Here is a 7,225-nt window from a genome sequence, read left to right as displayed (position 1 = left end):
ATAAGTCTCTCTCTCTCTCTCTTTTTTTAGGGTGAAGTAAATAGAGGAAATTACCCTAAATTTCTAACATTGTTAGCTAGGATCCTCTCCGATGTCAGTCCTCCCTGTCCTCCTACCCCAGCCTATTCTGCAGAGAAAAAAAAGCTGAACTGGGTCTGAGGAGGAATGAAAACAGAGGCTCAGGGCTGAGGCTCTCTAACCCTGCACAGACTGAGGCTGGGTCTGAGTGGAGGGGTGTGTCCCCAGGCTCAGGACAACCGGAGCCCTTCCTGGCAAGGCAGCTTCAGGTCGCAGGTCCGCCCACTCCTGTACGCAGAGGTAACAAGGGGAAATTACCTGCCGTCATCTGGGGGCCTCTTAGTCCAGGAGCCTCTCTTTAATAACATCTGAGGATTTTCGTTTATATTTCCTGGCTTCAAAAAGATGACAAAAGGATGGCTTGAGAACTCAATCCACATAATAGAACGACACACACACAGAGGAATAATTATATGTTCACAAATATACATGCAAAAATTATGACTGGGATTTCAATTTTAGTGTTAATTTTTCTCCTCTAAGGAAGTTTTAAAATAAAAAGAAACAAGAAACAAAAACGAAACAAGAACATCCTTGCCTTGGCTAGATAAGGTCCAGTTCCTGGTATTCTTGAGATTTTCAGGTTCGGTTTTGTTTGCGAACAAACCCTCCTGCCCTTGATTCCTGATGGTTGGCATGGTCTCAGGGCATCTCTCCCCTTTGGGGCGTTCTACCCCTGTCTGTCTCCATTTGGTTAGAAGGTTGGGCTTTAAGTAGCTGTGTACACAGTGTTAGCTCCTGCACAGAGCCAAGCCATGGTCCAGGTCAAGACGGTATGCTCGGCTTGCCCCTGCGCCTCTCCTCTCTGTCCTGCTACAAAGGGTGGGGTTTACTGGTTCTCTGCATTGCACAGGAAGAAAACTACCTCCAGGCTGAGTGTTCCCAAAAAACCCACCACCACAATGGAAAGGCCACGAACTCTTGTTACTTACTTTGTTGCGCAAGCATCCCACGCAGGAATAGGCTGAGGCTTCACCCGTCTTTTTTCTGGCCCTGGTTAAGGACACGCAACTCGAGCAGATGTATTTGTTTCTTTAGGCTGCCATAACGAGAATCAGAAACTGGGTGGATATCTATTTAATAAAGAGAAATTTATTCTCTCACAATTCTGGAGGCCAGAAGTCCAAAATCAAGGTGTTGGCAGGGCCATGCTCCCTCTGAAGATGCTAGGGAAGGATCTGTTCCATGCTGCAATCCGAGCTTCCGGCAGCCTCAGGCGTTCCTTGGCGTATAGATGCATCACTCCAGTCCTCTGTCCCCTCTCTGTGTCCACCCTGTGTCTTCACGTCTTCTTCTCTCTGTGTGTATCTGTCTCTGCATCCAAATTTTTCTTTTCTATAAGGACACCAGTCATATTGGATTAGGGCCCACCCTAATGGCCTCATTTTAACTTGATTAAATCTGCAAAGACCCTGTTTCCAAATAAGGCCACATTCTGAGGTTTGGGGGTTAGTACTTCAACATATCTGTTTTAAAGGACATGATCCAGGCAACGACAGTCATCAACCTCACCATTTAAATACTTTCTCAACTTACAAGAAAAATTACTCTCTTTTGTTTCGTGGGCCAGCATGTGGAATGTTCTGCAGTAACTAGATTCAAACAAATGCAAAGAAGGGCTGCTCCATAGGTTAAACAGCGGCCTTGGCGTTAGAAACCTCTGCTTAGCCACTTCCCCTTGTGTGGGCCTGCTCAATCTCCTCTTCCTTTCCCTGAATGAAGTGGGAATCTGATGTGTACTTTCGACTGAGGTTTCTCTTTTCTAAGCTCTCCTCCAGCGCTGGGACACATCTGAGCTGCCTTTTCTTTCTGTAATAGTGGCTCTCACCAGTAACGAAAAACTTATTCTTATTATCGGTGGGGGGAGGAGGGAATGCTGGAATATGTGTAAACACAGGTACTATTGGTTGCCCAACAGCAACTCACGTCCGTTATTGTGCAGTCATGTTTTAAGACTGGAAGTGATATTTCAGTGTTTTGAGATCATGAGATGAAAAGCAACTGAAAAGATGAATTGTCGAGACTGGGTTGTCACAGTATTTTCTTAATAAAATCAGAGAATTTGGGGGTCAATGAACATCTCGTATTCTCCTAATTTTCTAGGCAATATTCATAACAAAACAAACTCGAGAGAGCAGTCGGATCCTCCAGGGCTTACACACTGATGTGGAGGACCACCTTTCATTTCCATAGCACTCCTCCTGTCTTACCAGATCCTCATACCAACCTCCTAAGATAGGGCAACAGACATGATGAGCCGGTGAGCACAATGTGAGGTTCAAATTGTGTGTGTGGGGGGGGGGGTGTCCCGCAGGTCGTCTCTGGGGGCACGGGGTCCTGGATCTTCAGTCTATGGCTCCGCTCCTTTCCTTTCAGATGGCTGCTAGCTCTGTGCACAAACCGGTGGTACACTAAAACATGCTGATTTCATTGACAGGTTGGGCTAGTTTTCAGTGTTCTGTTTGGATGTTCTGTTTTTAATTTTGATTTTCCAGTTTTTCTAGTTAGGCAAGACTTGGGTAGATAAGTCCGATCAGAGGAGAGATTTCTCACCTATCCCACTCCTGACCACAAAGCCTTCCCTGGTAGGTGAAATTTAAAAGGGAAATAGGTGAGAGTAAGCTTAGAAGAACCAGGTGAGAGACTGAGCCAAACCCTTGTTTTTGCATAGAGTGGGCAGGAGTGATTCCCAGTTGGAAAAATTTATATCTTCCTTTCTGATAATCCACTGTACAAAATTAAACAGTACAGAGAAAGTAAAGATTTCTGTGATCTGGACACTTCTTCACATTGTCTAGGGTGGCTGCACTGATGATATAGTTCAGGGTATTTCCTTCCAGACTTTTTAATACAAATACTATACAGGTCTGCATGTAGAGCTCTGTCTAAACAGAATCATTAACAGGATCATAACATTCTGATTATTCTGTTCCTGCTTTTTCTCTTCTTATAGTGGAGTTTTTACATGTCAAACCATGAAGATGAGACCTATTCTTTTTTTTTAAAACACATTTCATGTTTTAAAATAAAGCAACTCTTGCACAGATTCAAACCACACGGAAAGATACAAAGTGAAGTAGAAGTCTGCCATCCTTTCTCTCTCTCCAGCCCTTTTCCCTGAAGGGAACCACTATATTACACTGTTTCCTGTACATCCTTCCAGAAAATATAATTATTAATATTTCCACATACATACATATAGATAACTTTTATTCTGTTCTGTACCTTGCTTTGTTAACGTAATATATCTTGAAATTTTAAAGGTCAGTACGTATAGATATACCTCATTCTTTTAAACAGATGTGTAGTATAGTATTCCATTGCATGAATATACCATTATTTAATTAAATCAATTCTTTATTAATGGACACTCAAGTTATTTTAAAATTTTGCGAGAAAACAAACAGTTCCAGAATAAATATCTTTAAACATACATCTCTGAATATAGAATAAAACATCGATGCTCATTTCTCCACACTCTCACCAGCCCTGGGCATGAGCACTTTACTTATCGATTTATCTTTTTACAAAAATTTTTGCCAATTTGGTTTAATTTTCATTTCTTTGATTATTGAGCCATCTAACCCTATTTTATATAACTTGTTATCCTGAATTGCCTGATTATGACTTTAGTCTCGGCGTTATTGAAATCTTTCTTTTTCTTATTGATTTATAAGAGGACTGTATTTTAAATGTAAACATGCATATAGAACTCCAATGATGGATCTAGAACATTTTTAAAAGCATGTATTCTTTACATATTCATAATTCTTTAGTAAACTCAACAGAGATCAGGCTAAAGTTTACATCTGTTAAAGCAAAGATTTCCTAATAAACTGTAAATCATGTAAAAAATAAAAAAAGATACAGGAGTAAAGAACGGCTTGTTTTCCAGTGTCTCTTGCCATTGGAGGAGAACTTTTAGAGATACTGAATGTGCTAAGGAAATCCTTCTTATCTATTTAAAATGCATGCCTCATGAGCAACTCTTTGCTATCTCCTCTTATGATACACATTAGTAAAAGTAATCAAACTATTCTAAGTGACAGACTTCCACTCATTCTGACTGGTTCTCCCTGAATCCAAATTACCAAAGTTTCTTATAATACTTAAAAACAAGCCCATTTACAGAGCCAGTGACATCATAGCGATCAGTACTGCATTCATTTTCACTCCCTCACACATTTTCCTACTGGATGAGTGGCTTCCTTGTTGAAATATGGAATTCACTGATCATAAAATGGATTTCATCCAGATACAAAATGTGAAAAAATGAACTCATGGGAAATGACCCTTGAAATGCACACCACCCTCAAGGCTTGAAAGGATTTTCTATTTCGTCAACTTTAGATGAGCCATAATAATAAAATATAAAATATTATACAACGACTAGAAAATCAAGAGTCACATACCCCATAGTTCCTCCCAAGTCTCGTTTTCTTAGCCTAACTCATTCTCAGCATGTACAGCCGGTCCACGTGGCCTCTCCCCAAGAATCGTACCCTCAGTTGAGCTGAGGGTTCCTTCTCTGTGCTTCTAGAACATTCTGTGCATGCCTCTCTCTTATCACTTACTGTACGATTTTAAAATTATATGAGAAGTATCTCCTCATCTTGATTGCCAGCTTGTCAGGTCATAGACCGCATGGTGTTCATGTTTGTGTGCCCGCCAGCTCTCGCAGTACCTGCACTTAATGAGTTTTCGGTAATGGCTAGTTTTGTTGTGTTATTGTCAATATTTTGAACTATGTGGAGAATAGTTTGCTCCCATTTTTGTTCACCTGTGGTAAACACAGCGATTGCCTGCCTAACAGCCATTGCTGCCCCTTCCCCCTTTATCCTTGCTGGCAGAGCCTTGATTTCATTTGAAGGTTCCCTCTCCACAAAGCTATGTACTCAGGAAATGAGTCCTCTTGCCAAGCTGGGGTGGGGGCGTGCATGGCGACTGGATGGTAACCCCAGGAGCTAATGTAAATACAATGTAAATACGGGCACCCTTGGCAATCCTATTCCCCTGGCCTGTGGCCCAATCCTAGCCAATGAGATCTGAGATTAAGTCATTTAGGGAGCTTTGGAAAAAGGCTTTTCGTACAGTATAGAGAGACTTATGGAGGAGACCCTGCCCCCCTTTTACTAGGCATTATTGCATGGGGTATCTGGAATTGTTGCAGACAGGTTACAACAAGAGGACATCCTTGACCTGCTAAAGACTACAGCAGACACATCTTCCACGGTTGAGCTAGACACTACAGATTTCACTGACAGATAATTAACCCCTGAATACATCCTAACAGTATATTACCACACTTAATAACATGGGGAGAAAACAGAGGGGATTTAGGAGCCTTCTGTTGGAGGAAACAGAGTCAAAATCACAAGTTAAAAAGAATCGGGTTCTATCTTATGGTAGAGAAGCCTCTGAATATACCTGGTTGCTGTTTTCAAGTTCATGGAAGGTTTTATGAAGGAGATATCGAACGATTATTCCCCATGACTTCTGAAGACCTAAATGGAAAAGGAAATTGAATTAAAGCAGGAAAGACTCAAGCTAGATTTAAGTGAGAATGATAAAATCCTGTCATGGGCCACTGAGGATGAGAATCTGTCCCTTTGGAAAAGGACAAGAATGGAAACCATGAGTCTCTGAACAGTTTACTACTGACCTTCTTGAGGCAATGAGAATAACCAAATGACTACTAAGGTTTGTCATTTTATGCTAATCTGATTAGAGATTAGAGAAGCTACTGAAATTTAAATAGATGAGGAATCAGCTACAGGCCTCCAAAAATGTTCATTAGGCTATAAATTTAATCTGACAAAGCTGAAAATAGCTGCTTCAGCACGATCGGGCCAAATGTCAGCCTGACTTCCAGTTTATAATCTACATTGAACATACACTACTTATCAGAACTTTGTGTTTAGTCACATCCCCAGAACAAGGACATTGCATGAGAAACGTAGCCTTGGGGAAGGTGCCTGATTATGTCCGGGGTGTTCATTAATAAGGCTGATCCTAATCTGAATCCACTTTTCTATGAAAGAATGTAAAAATGAGTATTAGATTTGATGAGTCCCACTGACTATGTCAACACTCTAAAGCCAGGGTCCCCAGTTCCCAGGCTGCGGACCAGTACCAGTCTGTGGTGTGTTAGGAACCGGGCTGCACAGCAGGAGGTGAGCGGTGGGCGAGCGAGTGAAGCTTCATCTGTATTTGCAGCTGCTCCTCAGCGCTAGCATCACTGCCCCAGCTCCACCTCAGATCATCAGGCATCAGATTCTCATAGGAGCACAGGTCCCTGGTGCCAAAAAAGTTGGGGACCGCTGCTCTAAAGTACACACATTATTCAAGTCACCTGGCAGCCCAAAGCAGAGCTGCCCATTCTTGAATCCAAGGCCTGGGTTAAAGGAACCGCTCCAACAGCTCATACTGCAAGTTGATTTACTAGCTGTGAAATTAGGGAATGGATTATAATGAACCTGGGACAATAACTACCTCTCTTCTTACAACCAATTTTATATAAAAGCTATTATTAGCAAGACTCTCACATTAACCCCAGGAGCTAATGTAACTACAATAAAGACATATTAAAATTGGTTTTAAAAGGTTTGCTCTTGTTGATTCGATTATGTGCAAATCACCACCTCATTTTACTGAGATTGCTGCTGGGGCATTTCTTTTTCTTCAAATTCGGTAGGGCAAATCTGAAAATGAAGATTCTGTGTACTGAAATTCATTTTTTCACAAATCGACAAGGTTTCTTTCGGTCATACTGGGCCTGTTTCTACTGAGGCTTTTACTGAAACAGCATGAGCTGACCACAGACACCATCAGCAAATGCGGGTCCCCTCCCAGACACCCTTCTCTTCCTTTGCACGGATTCTTCAACTCCTCTCCTTTCATCTTGTTATTGAGGCTCCCTTCACGCCCTGCTTAATCCTTCACTTCACTGGGGCGTGTCCTCCTGAAGTCTCAGGAGCCCTGGAAACAGCCTGCGGGTTTTGAAATACCGTCAGATGAGATGCTGCGAGGAACTGTGTGGCCGCTGCGGTCCTTCCCTCTCCCATCCGCCTGGTGCTTACAGTAGATGGAGGGAAGTCTGCAAACTGAGTTGATGCCAACTAGATTGTATTGTTCAGGTCCTCACTCT

The 7,225-nt window shown here is 42.1% G+C and overlaps 1 long non-coding RNA gene across 2 annotated transcripts in view; it reads right to left on the bottom strand.

Annotated features, from left to right (window-relative positions):
* The window catches only part of LOC107196662, an 81,267-nt gene that overhangs the window by 6,380 nt on the left and 67,662 nt on the right, over positions 1-7,225 (bottom strand). The window contains exons 3-5 of one of the 2 annotated variants that reach the window (XR_003043673.1): positions 5,506-5,582; positions 1,011-1,413; positions 337-409 (exon numbers count right to left, since the gene is read on the bottom strand). This is a non-coding gene — a long non-coding RNA (uncharacterized LOC107196662). Of the gene's footprint in view, positions 1-18; positions 414-1,010; positions 1,414-5,505; positions 5,583-7,225 lie in introns of those variants that run through there. The other variant, XR_001518090.2, reaches the window with a different exon arrangement.

This window comes from Pteropus alecto, unplaced genomic scaffold (genome assembly GCF_000325575.1).
Source record: "Pteropus alecto unplaced genomic scaffold, ASM32557v1 scaffold70, whole genome shotgun sequence".
NCBI lineage: Eukaryota > Metazoa > Chordata > Mammalia > Chiroptera > Pteropodidae > Pteropus > Pteropus alecto.
The sequence above is the reverse complement of the archived record's forward strand: the minus strand, read 5'-3'. Positions and strand labels throughout refer to the sequence as shown.